This window comes from Lactuca sativa, chromosome 4, assembly GCF_002870075.4.
Source record: "Lactuca sativa cultivar Salinas chromosome 4, Lsat_Salinas_v11, whole genome shotgun sequence".
NCBI lineage: Eukaryota > Viridiplantae > Streptophyta > Magnoliopsida > Asterales > Asteraceae > Lactuca > Lactuca sativa.
Window position 1 is genome coordinate 181,923,501 of NC_056626.2, and position 21,892 is coordinate 181,945,392.

Below are 21,892 nucleotides of genomic sequence, written 5' to 3' on the forward strand. Positions count from 1 at the left end.
TCACTACTAGAAAAACAGCCTTTTACGATGCTCATTCCGCGTCGTAAAAGGCTCAGACAACACGCAAATGCGCGTCAAGGAAGGCCCTATCATAAAGAGAGATGACGCGCATTTACGACGCTCATTTACGACGCGCAATTACGACGCGCGTTTACGAGACGCAATGCGTATCAAGGAAGGCCATGTCATATAAGAAGACGACAAACATACGCGTGTCATAAGCTTACGACACGCGTGTTAATGACACGCAATGCGCATCAAGAAAGCCCCTGTCAAGAAAGGCTATGTCATAAATGAAGATGACACACATTTTTGCATATCATAATTTTAAATGTTTAAAAAAAAATTATTTACAGATTTACTAATTTTGAAATTAAATTTGTATTTAATGTCTCATAATAGAAAATAAAATATCATATAAAAAAATACAATCCATTGCATAATATTTAATGTCATACAAATAATCGTTCCATGGACAAAAAACAACAATCAGTCAATACTAGTATCAGAACATAAAGACTCAACATAAAACACTTTTCTGCACAAAAATACAATCCATTGTTGTAAGCAAGTGTGTATTGAAGCACCTTCCATGCAGTAGTACCCCCTTGACCAATACTAGTATCAGAACATAAAGCACCTTTCTACACAAAAAACAGCAATCAGTCAACAAAGACTCAACATTCTTTAAAATACTATATGAAACAAAGAGTCAACACATACTCAACATATAAGTACATATCTTGAGTAACAAATTAGATTAGTTAGTCTCATAAATATTTAGAAGGCTACTTCAAGTATCTATTTTGCTCAAATCTTCAGAAGGCTACTTCAAGTATATATAGCATAGAAGATTAAGTTGTGTCCCCTTTATGTCCATTAAGTTAAAAAGAAAAAACATGTAAGTAAGGATATCTGTCATTTTTATTAAATAGGTGGATCACAAAGACCTTGTACATTAAGGTTGTGTTTGTTACACAGGACACGATTGATAGAAGTCCATGTCCCAACTTTCGAAGTAGGACAAAAAATTGCAATTTTTGTCTCATTGACTCAGTCCCAGTCTTAGTTAAGTCAAATGCATAAAATACCATATGTTATGTCATATCCTAATAATAAATGGGGCCCAAAGGTGTTAGTAGGCTACCTAATTGGTACAAAAAGTAAAGAAGCTACAAGTGATGTAAAATAATAGAACCTACACATAAAGGTAACATAGCATACCAACAGTGTCAAGGGCTCGAAGAAGCAGATAGAAGACGCACACCTGCGTCAGCAACATGTTCACAAGAGAAAGAGGAAATCCAACAATATTTTAACATAAAGCTGAAATTATAATGAGATTGTTTTATCATCTACAGATTAACAAAGTTAGCATAGACTCCACAAATTTCAATGCCGCCAAGTGTCCACCATACAAATATTTCTTTGCTATGATCTCAACACCAAAAATTAAGAAAATTGTTTTCTTGCTGGTAACATGGAAGATGAGAATAAGTTTTCCTTTTTGTTTTTCACTTATTGCTCATTGATAGATATCACAGTGACAAAATTTGTCTAGTATAAAGCTGCCTGTAAACTAATTAGATATAAAGCATTCAACCACTTAATATGGTAGTGTTTTCAGATTCTTGATATGCATGAGAATGACCAATGTTTTCTACAACTTACTTGAAGCCAATTAGCAACAACATTGACATTGGGCAAGGTGGCACTCATCCCAACAATTTGAAGATCATGAGTGGGGTCACCAGCTCCATACCGAAGTTTTGTCAGCATAAGTTCCAAGAGATAGCCCTTGTGCTGATCGCCAATTGGTTCAAGTAAGGCTTCAAGATGTGATGTCTGCGTCACTTAAAGACTAATAATCAAGTTTAAGGACATACATATTACATATTCACATACAGTTGTCAACAAATACAATGCACAAGGCAATAGTCCACCTTCTCTGTACAAATTGGCACATAGGGCATGTAATTTTGAGAGCAACGACACGTGCTTCAAATTGAGATCCTTCCTCTCTCAGCTACAACAAGAAAACAATCTTCCGAATTCTGGATTCCTTCCTCTCTCAGCTACAACATCAAAATAACCGTTGTTCATATAGAATACAAAACCTTCCAATCTAAATCTTTTAACACAATGAAAGTAAAATAAAATAAGAAAGTATGAAATTAACACGAACCTCATTTTCATATAGCAATTTGAAGCCTCTGGACATTTCATTAGCCAACTTAAACACATTAGCTGGAATTATGGAAGTACTTATTCTACTCAAATTGTCATCACCTCTGTCAAAACAAATTTTACATGATCAATTCAGTTTACCTAGTAAACAGTATTTTTTTAATAGAAAATATAAAAAGACATAACAATGTTTACAGGTTCTTTGATTCATGAACAAGGGTCATGGCTCACCATAATATATTGCAAATGCAACATGATAAGAACCCTTAAAACAACTAACCAGTGAGTACATGCTACTAGAACCAAAACCTGCCACCATACTACAATTATATACATAGATGAATAAGATTTAAAACCAAAAACACCAATTTTTTTGTCTCCAATTGACTAAAGAAATAGACTGAAAACTCTAACCATTAATGGATTCATTTACTATAAGCTTACCTTGCGTGGAAACTCTCCTATCATCACCATGAACCATCACCATCACCCCTATCAGTACAAAACAAAAAATGCACTTAGATAATAAAACTCAAAGAAATATCAATCTACTTTCTTTTAAATCTTTAGGAATTTCATCTAAATACAGAGCAATTTTTGTTGGTGTAACAAGAAAAGAGATTGAAAGTAAGAAAATTATTGTTCGAGTACTGTATGCCCAACACATCTTCAAACCATAACCTTTTCCCCCATTTCGTCTTCAAAATTTATCTCAAACATTTTTGCAAAATTTTGTCCCAAGCAATGGGAAGTTGCACCTTGTACAATTTATAATATGAAAGGACAATGAAACCGACACAAAACCTTGTACATCATAGAATTTTGGTAAGAGCCTCCCTCTGGGGTCCACAAGACCATGACCGGCTTCTAGAAGCATCCTAGAAAACTGTGCTCTGATATAACAAAGTATAATGTAAAAATCACAACAGAAAAAAATTTGAAAGAAAAAAATATATGACACTCCCAAATCCCACCTATTATCATCATAAAATTCCAACAAATTTTGTATCTCCACATATTCGAGACCAGCTTCTCTTTCCAGTCTGAAAAAATGTCATAAACAATAATTAGGAAAAGTTTTAATAAAAACAAGAGTTATAACCACATAAAAGATGAAATGAAATGCCAAAATCTTAACCTGATCAAGCTTGGGAAATGTAGCAGACAATATGTTTCAGCAGACGTGTCATTTGCAGTTTTCATCTGGTACTTTTTCCCAAAAAAAGGAAACCTGAAAATTTAAACCATACAATAAAGAAAAGTTCAGACGTTTGATTACATTTTATAGGAAAATACAACATGTTGGGTGTTTCTATTATACTTTTCTTCTTTAACTTCAAAAGTGATCATATGGTTTTCTGATCGCATGGAATTGGGGATAAGGTTGGGTTTCATGGCGCCACTTCGGTTGTGGTATGCTTCAACATTTTTCTGATACTTTGCCCTGCAATGCAATCCAATTATTCAAAATGAAAGCAAGAAAATGATGCTATAAATAAATTCTGAGAAAATGACTCCCAAAAACATGATAGCCTGCCATATAGTAGAAGAGTCCAGAATAATACCGATTAAGTACCCCCCTAGTTTCAATAAAAATGACACATTATGTAGAAGTCCTCTTACTTTCTCTTCACTTTCAAAACAGAACTGCAGTATATAACAAAAGTTTACTTTATATGTTCAATATGAAAAGGAGAGTTCAATATTAACACATACAATGGAGTTTAACATGCAAATAATGCAATAAGTTATAATACTGGACGGGGGCAAAAAAGTCATTTAATATTTTCAAAACTATTATTAGTAAGTACCTCAACACTGGTGGTATAAAGTCCACCATCAAACATCTCTATCTTGCATTTTTTTTTCAATTTCACCACAAGGACAGACAAGTATTCTTCATATAGCCGCCTATACAATTCAAGAGTTTCAACAGCCTAAAAATAAATACATCATTAAAATATTTTATCGATTTATCCATTAAACTAACCCATTTTAACAATCAACAACAAGTATACTAATATTGATATGATAGTTGACTATATATTAACCTATTTTATCAATTTGAGTATATAATAATAGTATAATACTATAATATACTAAAGCAGAACGTAATTTTTTCACCAGTTTATGGATATAGACAACTAGATTATTTTCAAAATTAGTTTATTAATGGTTAATCACAATAGGAAATACTATTTTATCAATATCAGTATAAAAATACAATAAAGCGTAATATAGATAGTTTTTTATTCCTTAAATTTGTAATTGTACCTCAGCGTCTGCCTCCTCCTTTGATGCAAAGGCAGTGTGTCCTTCTTGCCAAAGAAACTCACGGCTCCTAGAATAACAATAGTTTATTATCATTTTAAGAAATAGAAAATCAAGATAAAAAATCATGTCATGTGATGAATTATGAATAAGAAAGCAAAGAAGCTACCTGATAAATGGAGTAGTATTACTAAACTCCCATCGAACAACATTACACCATTGGTTAAGTTTCTAGGGCAAGTCATGGTGTCCCCTGATCATTTTGAGAAATACTGATACATCACAGTTTCACTTGTTGGTCTAATTGCAATTGGAACTTCCATTTTAGAATCCCCTGATCTCGTCAACCATGCAACCTAAAAGGGGAATAAGGAGGGAATTCATGTCTTCAATAGAATAAACAACATGAGATAATGTATCAATGATGCATGTTTTAGTCCTTCTACCAGATGAATCAAGAAAAAGGCTAGTTAATTTGCTATCCCTGGATTACCTAAATGGTAAAAGCTAAAAATCAAAATCTTGAACCCATGAATGTTAACTGTAAATCCATGTGACCACCAAAGCTTAGAGTTATAACTTAATCTGAGACCTGTAGACATCAAAACGATTATGCACCAAAAATCCATGTGACCACCAAAGCTTAGAGTTATAACTAAGTATGTATGTCTTATGGAAAAGGAGGTACATGGTGAGGTTTAACAGAAGTTGTATAATGGAGTACCTGGTTAAGTTTCTAGGGCAAGTCAAAACCTTTCTGATACCATGATAAAAGGTGTATTTTTGTATTTCATTTCACATCAATTCATAACAGGAAGGAAATACTTTATACAGGAGCATAAGAAGGTAAAAAAGGACAGAGGCTAATTTACTCCTATAATCAAGGAATTTACATAAAAGAATTTATTCCTAAAATACCCTCATGACAGTTCATGCCAACGTGTGTGTGGTATGGTGGGTTACTTCATCTTCAACAGAGCATCCAAATGCAAACATTGTTAATATATATATATATATATATATATATATATATATATATATATATACACACACACACATACACCGTTTTGTGAAAAAGGAAGTAGCCTTGTTTTCTTTTAATCTTACAAATGTACAAGTGTATTTCCATAGTTGAGATAAAAACTCTTTGAAAGAAGCACATGATAAACAACATCAATGACCAATATAATACCTCAAATAATGTCCAAGTTAAGCGTAAGAAGTTTGAAATTGCAGATCTATTGAAGCAGAGAAACTATTTTATCAAACAGACATGGAAAATCCAATTGAAGAAAAATAGTCCAAAGTTGTGGAAGCAGAACAAGAGTAAATCCATGAGCCTTCAGAGAGCAAGATCACTTTATCAAACATGTGGTAGATCCGGCTCTTGAACCTTCAATTTTGAATTTATAAACAACCTCTTCAAACTAAAAAGAATGACAAAATCACCATGAAAAACATTTATATAATTAAATCAAAGAAATTAACGAGTGGGGATGTAAAAAGATCTTTAATGTTATGGGGTATAAGGCCTGATTAGGTTTCACCATTGTTGAAAGTTCTTCCATTGGTTTAGTAATGGTGGTGGTGGTGGTCCTGTCTTCAGGGTTTAGAACCAGCGAGTGGAGGGCCATGGCAATTGGCTAAGTGGTAATGATGTCTATATGCTTTGCTTGAGTATGGTTGAAACCCCCATTTTCATTCCGCCACAACCACCACACAAGCTAGTGGCCAGTTCACTTGGAAATAGATTAGGAAAAAAGCTAGCGCTGCACCCATCAACACAAATGACGTGATAAAGTAATTCGAGTCGTATTCAATTACAAACCCTAGGTTTTCCCTAATCTTGATGATTACCAGAAATAATATAAGAGAACGAAAGCGAGATGAGGGATAGGATGAGCTGAGCAGCGATTGTGGTCGGCACGAGTGGGAAGAAGGAGAAGATTAGGGATTTCATGGCGGGGAAAAACTCGATGGATATTCCATAGAAGCCATGTTAGGTTTTGTATGTGATTGTGGATATGGAACCGAGGAAGAAGATTTAGACTAAAACTGAATAGAGGAGATGAATTGTCAGGTTTTGACGAAGATCCGACTGCTGGTGGTTTCACAGGGAAGCGATGGCTAACGATGACGAGCAGAGAGGACTCGTCGCTTGAGGAGCCAACGGTCGAGATAAGCAGATGGATGGTCTGTGAAAGGTGTCGTTGAACAATATAGAGTGTGATATGTTGGATTATGGTTTTCAGAGAGAAGGAATGCAAGTAATTCAGGGTGAGTGTGATTATCGGTGGGTAGAAGGGGTTTGTAAATAGGAGGGAGAGAATTAAGGTCGATCCGATGGGTGGAGAGAGTGTAGAGGTAGAGGAAGGAGGAGTGTGATTTTAGGGTTCATTGGTGGTGGTGATGGCCTAGAGTTTGCAGATAGAATGGAGGGATCGAATGAAGGTTTCGGGAGGAGAGTTGATGTAGAACGTGGTAGAGAGCCTCATTGACAAAACCCTAGAAAATGGTCCCTTTGAGAAAATGGTCCCTGTGAATTTTTGATAAGATAAATAGTCTAAACGCGCGTTCATTTTAAAAATTATAAAGCGACATGATTAGACGACACACCTTTTATGCTGAGTGCCCTTTGTGTTTTTTCTTTTTTTGTTCTGACACTAATTTTAAGGGCACGCAAAAATGCGAGCCCTAAATCCTTCAAATTTTAGAAGAGATGACATTATTTTTAGGGCACACGCTTTTGCATATCGTAAATCACTGCGTGTCATGGTTTGCGCATCATTAAATGCCTATATTCTAGTAGTGCCTCCAAATTCTTATCCATTCCACGCAGGGATTCTCCCGCCACATTCTCAGGCTTTAAGGCTTCGAGCTGAGCCTCCTTAATCTATGCGGATAGATGCGAATGGATAGTCATTGTTAATGACTTGACTCTTTGACCAGAATACTCTTTTCTACTTAGGGCGTCTTCTACCAAATTGGCTTTCCCCGGGTGATAACGAATCTCACAGTCATAATCATTGAGTAGTTCGACCCATCGTTGTTGTCTCATGTTGAGCTCTTTCTGGTTCAGTATGTGTTGGAGGCTTTTATGATCAGTGTATATTATGCTCTTCGTTCCATACAAGTAATGTCTCCAGATCTTTAGAGCGAATACGACCGCCCCTAACTCGAGGTCATGAGTGGTGTAGTTAACCTCATGTGTCTTGAGTTGTCTTGAGGCATAGGCGATGACCTTACCTCGTTGCATCAAGACACAACCGAGCCCTTGGTTCGACGCATCACAATATACCACAAAATCTTCTGTCCCTTTGGGAAGGGATAATACCGGTGCGGTGCATAGAGCCCGCTTCAGGGTCTGGAATGCCTTCTCCTATTTCTCTTCCCAGTCAAATGTTACGCCTTTCTGTGTCAATGTGGTAAGAGGTTTCGCAATCCGAGAGAAGTTATGAATGAATCTGTGGTAGTAGCCAGCGAGGCCTAGAAATTGACGAATTTCTGTGGGCGTCTATGGTGCTGACCAGTTCTCGATAGCTTTAATCTTGGATGGGTCCACGTGGATTCCTTCCTCACTAACCACGTGTCCTAAGAATTCAACTCTTCGGATCCAAAATTCGCACTTAGAGAACTTCGCGTATAACTTCTCCGATCGCAGGGTTTCTAGGACCCGTCGTAGATGATTCCTGTGTTCTTCCTCACTCCAGGAGTAGACGAGTATATCATCAATAAAGACGATGACGAACTGATCTAAGTATGGACGACACACCATATTATCAAGTCCATAAACACTGCGGGTGTGTTAGTCAGTCCAAAGGGCATCACTACGAACTCGTAATGTCCGTAACGAGTTCGGAAGGCTGTCTTCAGAACATCCTCCTCAAGCACTCGTAACTGGTGATACCCAGACCTAAGATCAATCTTGGAGAAGTAACTCGCCCCTTGTAGTTGGTCAAATAGGTCGTCTATACGAGGAAGAGGGTAGCGATTTTTGACTGTGAGTTTGTTGAGTTCCCTATAATCGATGCATATACGGACTGGTCTGTCCTTCTTCTTTACGAACAAGACCGGAGCTCCCCAGGGTGAGAAGCTCGATCTTATAAAGCCCTTGCTGAGCAGCTCGTTAAGTTGGCCGGATAGTTCTTGTATCTCTGCAGGCGCTAAACGATAGGGCGACTTAGCTACAGGGGTAGCTCCTGGGACTAGGTCGATTCTGAACTCAACCTGACGTTTGGGAGGTAAACCTGGAAGGTCCTCTGGAAAGACGTCAGGGAAATCGCATACAACAGGGATGTCTTTTGGATCTCTCGCTTTCTGGCTTGTGTCGACGACGTGTGCAAGAAAGGCGCGATATTCCTTACGCAAGTATTTCTGGGCTTGAATACTTGAGATGATACGAAGGCTCGTATCGGGTTTGTCTCCGTAGATCAATAGAGTTTTGTGATTTGGTGGATTTAGGCGAATGGATTTGTCGAAGCACAGAATATCAGCGCGATGAAGACTCAACCAGTCCATGACAACAATGACATCGAAACTCTTGATCGAGACTGGTATGAGATCGATTGGGAATGAATGATCGTCTAACGTGAGGGTACAACCTATGTAAATTTCGTTAGAGCTTTCGGTCTTTCCATTAGCCATTTCTATGACGAATGTTTCTTTTAGTGGTTGCGGGGATTGCTTAAGTAAGTGTTTAAAGTTTTAGTTTATGAAGCTTCTTTATGCACCACTATCGAATAAAACACAGGCATAAGAATTGTTGAGAAGGAACGTACCTGTGACTACTGCGGGATCCGCTACTGCTTCGTTGTGGCCAATAGTGAGTAGTCTTCCTGTTCCTCCCGCATTCCCAGCCTTCGGACAATTTTTCTTGAAATGGCCCGCTTCACCGCAGCCATAGCAGGCCTGACTCACTCCCGAACTGGGAACTTGAGAGATAGGTTTGGGTTAGGATCTGCAAAACTGGATGGTATGGCCCTTCCGGCCGCAGTTGGTGCATTACAATTCACGGCAGGGACCGTTGTGATGGAAGGGGAACTCGGGACACTTAGGCAGGTTCCCAACATAAGTTTTCCTGGTGCAGGGGTAGCAGGACTGGTGGCAGCATGGACATCCACAATTTGTTGATCTTTGGAGGAGGGTTGAGTTTTCTTGCCTTTCTTCCGATCCCAATGCTTCCTCTTTTTGTCGGTTGACTTGGGCGGTGTAGTGGCAGTTGTGGTTGCTGTAGTTGGAGTGGAAGGAGTTTCATGATCAATCAACCTGTGGGCGAACTCCTTGGCGCTATCAAAGGTTGCAGGATGGGAAGATAGAACATTCCCTTGATACGGGGGCACTAAACCCCAGATGTATCGCTCGATTTTCTTGCTCTCAGAAGGGATCATGTTAGGGCATATAGCCACCAGGTCGCAGAACCTGGCTGTATAAGCCACTATGTCTGTTCCCTTCATTTTGAGGTTCTAGAGTTCCTCTTCAAGCTTCTATACCTCTCCTCTAGGGCAGTACTCCTTTCTCAGCAGGTCCTTTACTGTGTCCCAGCCAATGGCATTGGCTGTTACTAGAGAGAGTGAACTGACGTGGCCATTCCACCATGTCAGGGCCCTTTCAGTGAAGGTGGCAGCATCAAACTTGATTTTGCTTTCTTCGGGGCATGAGCACATTTCGAAAACAGCTTCAGCTTTTTCGATCCATTGGGACAGAGTGAGGATTCCTCCGGTCCCATTAAAGAATGTGGGTTTACAGTTCATGAAATCCTTAGAAGTACACCCCTGTGTACGAGAGGGGATTTCACCATGTCTGGAGTTGGTGCCCATTACGGATCCACTAGCATTGCCAGAATTCATTTGGGCCATGGATGCGGTCACAGCTGTTTGAAACAACACTGGATCGAACTGTGGAGGAGGAGGTGGTGGAGGTGGAGTTTGAGTCGCTGGTCTGCCTCTGTTTGGGCGCTTTCGAGGAGGCATCTTTCACTGAAAGTTAATAGGGATGATGACAACAGTAAGAGTCTATTGCAAGTATGACAAAAGTGTTTCATGAACTAAATCAACATAGTCCAAAAATCAGCTAGAGAGTCATAGCAATAGAGTAGTTAACTGCCAATTACTGGTATTAATGATGTAATACAAGTTGGGGAAAAGTGACCTAACAGTAGGTCTTACATCAATCCAAAAGGAAAATGTTGGCAGTCTAGAGGCCTAATTAGAGTACTTTCAAAGTTAGGAATGTTTACAGACAAGTGATCTACTGAGCATAGAAAAGAAAAGGCTAGTCCTTAAACAAAAGAGTGAGATGGTTCGACATCTTCTACTGGCGACGGGTTCCCAATGGGCGAACCCTCAGGTCAGCAAGTTGGCACATAACTTCCTGAAGATGTCGTTCATGATTCCTCTGACGAGCTCGAAGTTCCCTAACTTCGAATCCGGATGCAGCTAGCTGTTGCTGCAGAGCCTCGTTGGTCCTCCTTGTCCTATCCATGGCTTCTTCAAGTTGGCGGATGCGAACAGTGTTGAGATTTGAATTGGCACCCATTTCTACAACTCGGCCAATGGCTGCTTGACCTTGCTCGACATTCCTGGCAACTCTTCGAACCATGATGGGCAGAACTTGGTCCGCTGATCCTCCCTCGCTTATGTTATAGAAGCTTCGGTCTCCATTGTAAGGTAAAGGCTGACCCTGCTCCTCGCTCCATCGGTTCAAGGTTAATGCCCACATGGGAGTGGGACCTTGAAATGTCGGACGGGGGTTGGGGTTTGGAGCTTCAGGGGGTAGGTTGTTAACTTCTGGCTCGGAACTGGAGCTATCCAAGAAGCCTTCTGCATGGTGATCATCCAAAGGGATCGGGTGATCATCTTCTGGCTCCTCTTTGAGCCATCCTCCGTTGCCTTGGTTTGGATAATACGGATCGTCGGGGCAGTGGAAGCCAGCCATGCTATCTACGCGAGAAAGGGGGAAAAAGAGGTTAATAGATGTACTTATCTAGGATACTTATAATATGGATTGTTATTGGTCGACCCAATACTTGCGTAGTGCATACCAATTACATGTAACCGAAGCAAGATAGTCCTACGAATAAGCAACCCTAACTTCAAATCCCCAATCAAACAAGAACAGGAAATGAAGCAAAGGCCATAGATTCTGAGTTTATAATGCTCTAGTCACATGTAACCGTGGTGTATCCACTTAGCCACTATTGTCCTACCAGTAACGACCCTTTTAGTTATCACATATGTAGTTAGTAGAATGCAGTATACTCCTATAGTAATCTTGTTCTAGCGTTCTTGTGGTAGTGTTGGTAAGTTTTTAGACTTGTTGCAACACCACAATAACTCTTAGGCACATGCTAGTCACTCCTGGAAAAATGTAGTTGATCAGGCTACATCCACCCAGATGTGACTATATGTCTCTAAGCTTAATTGTGCTGTTCAACAATCTTAATACTTTTGTTATGTTCTAGTATGATACTGACCCTTTTGTAGTGGTGAGTGTGTATATATATATATATACTTAATTAAATATTTTAGTATTTATAAGTATATATTTTTGGTCATAGTGTTTTAGTCCCGAAGTGTTTATAGTTCGTATATCTTTTATAGGTTGATATACTTGATTCACTATAAACAATGCTCTGATACCAATCTGTCACTCCCCAAAACCGGGAACAACGGAATACGTTCTGCGGGTGGAGGACGTCATGTACAGTATCATCACAATTGTTGCTTGCTAAATATTGATTACTTTGGTTTTATGAAAACAATATGTATTAACAATTTATTTATTTAAAACAATTGTGTCGTGTTTTTGGGTCGTTACACAATTGGCTCCAGATTTAGGGGCTCTAGCTATAGTCGAACATGAAGGCACGATTATTTATACCGATACTGACAAGATCGTTTTATTAGGTAATTTTAAATGTTTAAAAAAATATATTTTTACTAATTTTCAAATTAAATGACATATAATTTCTCATAATACTAAATAACATATCATATAAAAAAGACAATCCATTTCTAAATACATATATATATATATATATATATATATATATATATATATATATATATATATATATATATATATAAATCATTCCATTGCTTAATAAATGCAATACATTGCTATTAAGGAGCTCTGATAGTACACTCTATTAAAGGGCTTTCTATAACTATATAATCTGATAGTACATTACAATTAAAGGACCCCTTCATGTTTTACACATCATGTCCAAAAAAATCCTTATTGTCATTGCTTTTCATTGGGTGTACCATATAAAAATGTTGAACTTGGTGTCACGGGCGACTATCCATTAGGTGTGGATGGCAAGTAAGGGTTTGGAGCATTAGCTGAAACAAAAAAAAACTTTTATTAATCACACAATAGCAACTGACTTCTACTTATTTGTGGTAAAGGAAGCTTAAATGCAAGAAATAGAAAAGTTTGTTACTATTTCCAAAACTTAGGGACATAAAAGACTTATGTAGTAAAAAGAGTAAATTATGTTATTTTTCAAGTCAAATCAATTAAATTATGTTGTTATTTTTTTCATTTTAACAAAAAGAAGAGTATGTTGCTATTTCTGGCAGTTTATGTTTTTTAAAGTATGCTACTATTTCTTGCATTTTAACCCAAAAAGGGCTAAATAAATGAAAGAGAAATATACTTCAACTTATTTACAGCAAAGGAAGGTTAATGCAAGAAATAGAAATGTACATTGCTATTTCCTACGCTTGGAGACATAAAAGGGCATATGTCCTAAAAAGAGTAAATTATGTTTTTTTCTTAAGTACAATAAATTAAATTATTGTAACATCCCATTTCTGATAATGTTTTTCATTTGTTTAGATGATATTTTAGTTCAAAGGAAAGTAGAAGGATGAGGCGATATGGGATGTTATTTATCACATTTGTCGAAATCTGAGATTAGAATGCTTCACAAAACGGCACAACACGGTGGAGAGGATATCGTAGCGTAGTGTCAACCCTTGGGATGATGGCCTTTTCTCGGTAATTGTACCCGTTTAAGGAGCTTTAAATCCTAGGGTTCATAATTTGTAGCCTCCAGAACCTCCCTTGAGAGAAACGCAAGCCGATTTGAATGTTGTAAGCTCAAACTCTATCCGAAACCCAAATTTTGGTGCTCTTTTGGTGGTTCATATACTCTAGAGTCAAGAAGATAAGAAATATTGGTCAGTGGTATTGTTATAAGTGATGATTTAACCATCCTTACACTTCTGGACCTTTATAAGTCCTACAGTTCATCATTTTATTGATTTTTATCTTAAGATCTATGCGTATTTTGTGTTTTGGGACTTTATATGATGCTTTGACCCCATGCATGGTTTGATCTTCAGATTTTAAACAACTCCAAGAGCTTAAAATCATATTTAACTTCAGATCTGGCTTTATGGTGGAGTTTTGATTGCATGCATGAGCTCTCTCTACTCCCAATTTGAAGTGAGGTGCATTCTTGGATCTAGGGTTTTAACTCTTATTTGTTTGGAGCCTTGGAATGGATAAAGTTGGCAAGTTTATCCTGTAGACACTTGTGGGATCCATATGTGTGAGTTAGAAGCTTGGACTTAATGGATTAAGTCATTTTTAAGGATATGAGTTTGGCCACGACATGATGCACCTTATGGTCGTGACATGGTTGTTTTGATTTCTCATATGTGTGTGTTTTCTGCCAAGCATGTCGACTATTTCGTCCTTTTATGACCACGACGCAATCTAGAGGCTTATTTGTAGCGTGGTGACATGTGATGATGATTGTTGAATTTGATCGTTGACTTTTTGATTAGTTTGTATTTTCGTCAAACTTGAGTAGAATTGGGCATTTGACTAAGGATTGGCCTCGGTTTGGCATTAGATAGCTTGCGTTAGTTGCACTCTTCTTGAGGTTGTCTTTGAGCTTCTACTATTTAGCCCAAGTGAGTATATTCATTATACTATGTAGGGTGATGTATATCCTTGAATGATAAGATATAAAGGAGTAATGGTATGATGGTTAGAATATCAATAAGATTAGTGATTATCAAAGTGAATATCATAGGGTTGTATGTATTCATGTGCGATTACATGAGAACTTTTGGTCTAGGCTTTCTTGCCTATTCCTTGTTTGGTTGTTGCTTTAGCGTATAATCATATGTTTGACTCTCTATCGTATCGCTGATTACATACAACTATCCATTAATTTGGTGATTTTCCAGTAGTACCGTAAAGTGTATTATGAGTCCTATGTATGATGTGAATGTCCTATAGTGAGTTGTTAGACAGGTAGATCAGTTTAGACAGTTGCATGTGTTGTTGGATTTTTTTTCTGTTTATATATATATATATATATATATATATATATATATATATATATATATATATATATATATATATACATATTGTCACACCCCAAAACCGATAACGGCGGAATACGTTCTGGGGTGGAGGACGTCATGTACAGTATCATAACAGTTGCATAATAGTAAAAACAAGCGACAACAACCATTGCATTTATATAGTAATTTTAATTACAAACGTGTTCCGTAACATTTAATAGACACCAAAAGTATAACAAAAGTAAAAGATGGGTCTTGTATGTGCTCCGTCTTCTCCAAAAGTTGCACCTGTACCTGTCTATCTTTGACCTTACAAGTTATTTTGAAAACGAGTATCAGCATAAAGCTGGTGAGTTCATACAAATTTAGTGTCGTTGTATAAAAGTGTTTACAAACTTATAGTATAAAAACTGAAATTTATGTTTATGAGTAGTAGAAATCCCTAGAAAATCCTATATTTTCCAGAAAAGTACATTGTAAGTTAAATCCTTTGAGTTTTGTGTAAGTATTATCATTGAAAACCTTCAGTTGTAAAAGTACGATAATAAATCTCATGTGAGTAACATAGATGAAGAAAAGTTATGCCTGTTGACAGTAGTAGTGGTGCAACTTCCATTAGTAATAGATACTTACTTAATTCGGGATGTTAGCTTAGACTTAAGTTTTAGTGTATTAATTTGGATAAAGGTGTAACCCCTCATGTAACCAGACCGAATGATAATAGAGAACCTGATGACCTTCCCGGTCATGCGTAGTGTAGTGGTGTAGTGCCACCCCTGGGCCTAGTCGGCTCGGACTGTAGTTAACAGTCGGGATGTAATAGTGTCCGCCCCGTATAGATCTATACATGTAGTGTTTCCTTCCTTCCGGAAAGCCTTGGTCACATGGTGTAAGCGCGGTAGACTGTCTTATAGAGGGATAGTGTGTTATACTCAGGATTACTGTATTCTCTTGTATTATAGTATAGTAGTCTTTTTCTACAGTTCATAGAGTGTTCTCTTATACGTGTATTAACTTTTAGTAATAACAGTTATAGTGAGTATAGTAGTAGTAGAGGTAACGAGCAGTAGTCTTAACTATACCTATTATAGTTAACTAGAGTGTATGATTTCCTGCCTTTGAATAACAAAGGTATCATATGAGATGAAGACTTTCATATCTAACACAAATATATATGATATATAACTAAGAAATCAACGACAGTCAGACGGATAACAGATACCCTAAGTCCACATCAAACAAGAACAGGAAATAAGGCGAGCTATCGGTCCTAAGTCCTTCAAGTCTTACTTATATAAATATATTAGTGTAGATATATTTTTAAAAAGAAAAATGATTTAAACACAGCTTTAAAAATAGTTTAACAACAATATAATCTTAAAAATGCATTTGATAAACAACTAAAACAGTTTTATTGGTAAACAACTAAAAGTGTAGAAAAATCCCTTTTTGATGATAATTTGTGAATCACATAAAATTTGATAATAAAGCTTGTAGAGTTATACTTGTAACCCCCCCCCCCCCCAAAACATGTAAAATCATTTAAAAAGGTTCATTAAGGGGTATGAACTCACCTGCAATGAGTAGATCGGGTGGAAGTGTCGGATGAGCGTTTGGTGTCAAGTAAAGAGTTGTACACCCTTTATGACCCTAGTAACATACGAAGACATATGTTTACAAGTAATTAGTGATTTAGACTCTAATTATACACATATAGACATCCTAATGTGATTAAAGGTCTTATGGTTGAGTGCTAGAAGGCTAATGGGTTGCAAGGAAAGAGTATAAGACCTCACCATGGAGTTTACTCTCCTATAACTCACTTTAAGTGAGTTTACGGTTGGGAGACCACATCCCCCATGAGTTTACGGCCATAAACTCATGGGAGGAGTGTATTTGAGGTATTCAAGCCTCATGTGGTTCTCGAAGTGATTCTAAGGTAATACACAAGGTTATAGGGGTGTTCAAGGTTCCAAAAGAGTACTCCCTTGTAGTTTACGGTCCAAGGACCACTCCTTGGGAGTTTACGGCCGTAAACCCCATGGTTTACGGTAGTAAACTCTTGGACACCTTCAATTCTTTGATTTCAAGGTCCTTGACTCATTCCTAACATGTTCTAGTGAGGGTGTAAGGCTTTTTAGGGGTTTAAAGGGTCCTTTGGCATGGTTTAGGGGAGTTTACGGTCTAAGCATGTGCTTGGGCCGTAAACTCTAGTTTACCCTTCAAGTAGTGATGTTTAGGTGTTCCAAGTCCGAAATAGCAAGTCCCTAAGCCATAGCTTAAGCCTAAATGTGGTTTGGAAGTGTTTTGGGCTTGGTTTGCAAGCTTAGAGGGTGTTTACGGTCTAAGCATGTGCTTGGACCGTAAACCCTCTTTCAAGACCTAAAAATTGTTGATTCAAGGTTCAAACACTTCTAGGTTAAGTCCAAAACTAGTTTCTAAGCTTAAAGGGAAGAAATTTGGCACTTTTGACATCTTTTTAGGGGTTTACGGCCTAAGGAGGTTCTTAGGCCGTAAACTCCTCTTTTTCAGCCTTCTTGCATGATTTTTGAGTTAAAACACAAATCAAAGATGTCTAGAACAAGTTAGGGTAAGGGTACTTACGTTTTGGAGGCGGAAAGTTGGGTGTTTTACCCGGTATACGGCTACCCGATAATTATGTTTAACGAGGTTTAAACTTTTTACCCGATTAAATGGTCGTAATTAAAAATAAACTTTTTCCAATAAATGGAAAGATAATTTACGTGTTTTTATTTATTTTATTACGACGATATTAACATAAAATACAAATAAATAAAACATTTATTTATTTGTCGACCCCAATTTAACGGAACTTTTATAAAATAGAATATTCTATTAACGGAAACGGGTCATAATGACGTAATAAATTTTGGGTTGTCACACACACACACACACACACACACACACACACATATATATATACATATATATATATATATATATATATATATATATATATATATATATATATATATATATATATATCAACATATCTTGTGGCGAGTTGAGCGTGGTCTTGCTTTGTGTGGTAGGCCAAGATACTTGGGCGAGCAACTCTATGTTGAAGGCTAGGGCTGACTAGCTTTCTGCTGCAGGCGAGTGGGGCGAACCATTCATGGATTGAAGGCCCATGTTTGTATGATTGCATGTATTTTGTTGTGTATGGTATTTTGGGGAACTTACTAAGCTTTAGCTTACATTTTTGCATTAAATATTTCAGGTACTACAGATGATCATGACAAGGCAAAGATGTGACTGTACACATACATCAATAACTTGCTTAATTTTGTAATTTTGCATCTATTATTATCCTCTGATTGTAGGATAATGTCTTTTGAAACAAACGGTCTTGATGGTTTTGTTTTATGAAAAATGTGTTTTAGACTTAATTAAAAATTGAGAAATTTTATTATGAAAATTGAGACGTTTCAAGTTGGTATCAGAGCCTTGGTTTGACAGATGTGGATGAACACTCGTGCAATTCCTAACTCAAACTAACGATCTAAAAATTTCCAGAAAACCTTTTGAAAAAGAATAAACTTAAAGAGGGAGGTAAGATGATGTGATCTGTACAGTCAACTGTATTATAAGGAAAGTGATCTCCCAAAATATCCATACTTGTTATATAGTTTTTGATATGTGAAATGTTAGAAATGCATTCTAGTTGATAGGCTAAGGATTCCTTCAATAATTGCATGTTAGAATTGCCTGATTTTGTGATGCCTTGTAATCTAGATGATTGCTTGTTTTACATTACTTGAAGTGTATACTGATATTGCTAGTGTTAAATGTTTGCTTTATAGTGGTACATGATTAGGATTATATAACCTTAGAGTGCTTGATTTAGCCTTACTTCCTGTACCTGATGGGTTTTATAAGTTATAAATACATGTACAATGCGGAAAAACACTTAGCAATTAAGAGGGCATATGCAACCTATAAGGATCTATGTCATAACAAAACTAGCATGAACCCTAATGTAATCGAAAATACCAAGCTTGGGTTACATACCATTGATTTTTTGTAGTAAACAAATCACTTAAATTCGTTGTAGTTGTTGGTCTTGGAAAGCTTAGCACCAAAAGGAAGATGTCTCTAATGGCTCAAACTGTAACATCCAAAAATTCGGGTATGTCTTACAACCCTAATGATTGATAATATTTGCATAAATGGTCCCTTAAGTATGTTGGGCGTACTTAAGTGTACGCTTAACGTACTTCATGAAAGTGGTCGTGGAGGAATCAGGGTACGCTGGGCGTACCTTGAGTTACGCGGGGCGTACGTGCCAGTTTCACAAAACCCTAAATTTCCAGACTTGAGGCCTATTTAAACAACTTTGAGTCCCTTGGACCAAACCCTAGAGAGCCTCCACATCCTTAGAACGTCCATACACTCCTAGAAACCTTGTGAGTTCCTTATTGAGCCTTAAAGAGTGCATTTGACGTCTTATTGTGGGTGTTTCAAGAAGAAGGGGTGGTCAAGCAAGCTTGGATCAAGTGGGTGCTTCAACATCCTGCACCAAAATCATCTTGCAAAGCTTCTGGAGGTAAAAAACTTGCATCTTTCCTTTCTAATCTTGAGATCTAGCTAGGATTTTGGCGGTTTGTCCCTTTAATGAACATTGTACCTCTTTTGTTGAGTAAAGCCTTCCCTTTTGATATAAAAGTCAGATCTGAGGTCCCCTAGTCATTTAGAAGTATAAAAATGGAAGCTTGATGAGAGATTTGACCTCTTGCGTGTGTAAAAGACCTTGGAAAGGTCTTAATGGAGTAGTTGGGTGTGTATGAGACATGCAAGGGCATAAAGTTGCCAACTTTATGCCTTAGAACATCTTTTCAGACTTAGATCTAGCTTTTGGACGTGAAGGATTCGAGCATTAAACACTTAATGGAAAGAGTGCTTAAAATGGTTGTACGTTGGGCGTAACTGGATGTACGCAGCGCATAGTCCCTAGACCTTAAGTATGTTGTGTGTACCAAGGTGGTACGCTGGGCGTACGCAACTCAGTTGGGCCATATGCTGTTTTGGGGCTTTAGGCCTCATTTGGTTGTTGGGCTTGATTGGATTCTGTGAAATAGAGGCCTTTTCATCTGTTTGGGCCGTGGACTTATCGGTTGGGCCTTATTGGTCCAAGGGGCCCATTAAGGATATTTGACTTGGACTTTGGGGCCCATTTTCAAGAAAAGGGTAATTGGGCCTTGGGGGTAGACTTTAAAGGTTGGGCCTTTCCTTGGGTAATTTAAGGTCCTATCTTTGATTGTATTATTATTGTTGTTATTCAGCTCGGGAGGTTGCGATTTATTAGGAAGGCAGTATTCGTATTCATTAGACGGAGGTGAGTCATCTCACCATACTTATCGGTCTACGGCACAAAGGCCAACCCATTATGTGAAAATGTTATGTGTGTGTGTGTATTATTCATTTATGAATTGATATGTTATGTGATAGTATGTTGGTATGGAAGACCCTGGGGGAGCCCGTGGCATTGGATATAAGACCATGTGGGGTAGCCCATGGAATTCTTAGGTAAAGACCATGTGGGGTAGCCCATTACATTGGATGTAAGGGCATGTGTGGTAGCCCACGGCAGTCCTAGGTGAAGACCATGTGGGGTAGCCCACGACATTCTTGCTGAATCGTATTGCATGGTTTTTGTGGCGCGATTACAGCTTTATTAGCTATCAGAATATGTCTATGTGGGTGTGTGTGGTATGTTCTAGGAAACTTACTAAGCATTTCGATTACAGGTTGTTGATTTGTTTCAGGTACTTCTGAGCCCAAGATCAAGGGCAATGTGTGATGATGTGGTGTGCACTCTCTCTCTCTTTTTGTGTGGTTGGGACCCTTTGATGTTTTAAAAAGGGAAAACAATGATGTAATGAATGTTGATTTGATAATAAATGTTTTGGGAACTTATGGTTTATGAGATTGGCTTGATTAACTAAAAATGAAAAATTTTCTTTGTGAAAATTGGGTTGTTACACAAACTTTAACCCTAAAACTATAAGACAAGAGAGGAGAGAGAAGGAGGTAATTTTCGGTGAGAGTATCTTCTTAGGAATGTGGTGAACGGAAAATTACAAGCCTTAGGTTCCTATTTATAATGTGGATGTCATAAGAGAAACCCTAGATTTGAATTTAAATTAATAATAATTTAAGTTTTCAAATATGGTAATCCTTATCAACTTTAGGAATATTCCAAAAACCGTAGAATCCTTCCCAAATTTTGTCCACCACCATACGGGTGCTAGAATCTTCATTCGTTGCTTAATTAAGAACAATTACAATTCAACCCTTTGACATTTAACTAACCCAAATTAATTCAAGATTAATTCTCATTAATAATTAACTAATTCTTATTGATTTAACATTAATTTATCAATCATATAAATTAACAAATCAATTATTTAACAATTAATCTCATATTAATTTATTAATCATATAATAAATTAACAAGCCAATTATCTATTTATAATCAATATATTAATCATATAATATATTGACGAATCATTTATTACAATTTATGAATTATATAATAAACTAATAAATTTACCCTCTCTCTACAAATGTCATTATAACCAAGTTCTAGTTATAAGGGCAACCTAAAAAGGACATTGCTTCTAATTATAAGAATACTAGGCGAATGCCCGCGCGTTGCGCAGAAGCATCTATATACCTGAAATCTTTACAAATATATGTTTTTTTTTAATATAAAAATAATGTTGTTAAATTTGATATAATAATTTGTATACTAAGTTAATATAATATATTGATTATTTTGAATTATATGATAATATATACATCTATTAAAACTACATAATCTTAATCTTTTGAATGACCTCTATCCGCGGGTTACTCATGAATAAAATTAAATATAATATATAGTTTAATGTTATTTATAGTTGTTGTTATTGTTAATTAATTTTTTAAAATTTATTTTCTTAACGTTTTAATTTCTATAAGTGTAATTATTTAAAACATCAAACAATTTTTTTTTTAATTTTTTCTAAAGGTAACAATATAATCATTTATATAGAGTTATTTCTAACTATTGTTATTGTAAGTAATTTTAAACTACTTATTTGAAA

The 21,892-nt window shown here is 36.9% G+C and overlaps 1 pseudogene; it reads right to left on the bottom strand.

Moving 5' to 3' along the window:
• Positions 1 to 493: 493 nt before the first annotated feature.
• On the bottom strand, positions 494 to 6,092 carry LOC111887548 (uncharacterized; annotated as a pseudogene).
• Positions 6,093 to 21,892: the final 15,800 nt, after the last annotated feature.